This window comes from Penaeus monodon, chromosome 24 (genome assembly GCF_015228065.2).
Source record: "Penaeus monodon isolate SGIC_2016 chromosome 24, NSTDA_Pmon_1, whole genome shotgun sequence".
NCBI lineage: Eukaryota > Metazoa > Arthropoda > Malacostraca > Decapoda > Penaeidae > Penaeus > Penaeus monodon.
In genome coordinates this window covers 14815625-14815924 of record NC_051409.1, presented here as the reverse complement: position 1 = coordinate 14815924, position 300 = coordinate 14815625, and the positions used below count along the sequence as shown (strand labels likewise).

Below are 300 nucleotides of genomic sequence, written 5' to 3'. Positions count from 1 at the left end.
CCTTGTTTTGCTCAATCATACGCGAAATAACAGGGTGAAGTGGAATTGAGAGAATAAGTCATGAAGAGAGAATAACTCATAAAATGAAGTGGAAGTTGGAAGGATTCAAGGAAAAGGAAAGAACGGCAAGACCAAGGAATAAGAAGACCCACGAACGCAATTCCAAGAAACCATCGAAAGAAAGCAAGGAGTAATCACACCGCAGAGCAAATTACCCCGGCAATAAATACGACAAAAACAGTCTTGCAATCTCAGTAATCATCTAATAATCCACAATCCCTTTACGGTAACCTGGTGGAT

General features: G+C 40.3%; 1 protein-coding gene across 1 annotated transcript in view; it reads right to left on the bottom strand.

Annotated features, from left to right (window-relative positions):
- LOC119588872 (A disintegrin and metalloproteinase with thrombospondin motifs 9-like) overlaps positions 1 to 300 on the bottom strand; it is a gene marked incomplete at its 5' end in the record, with an annotated part of 149434 nt that overhangs the window by 64364 nt on the left and 84770 nt on the right.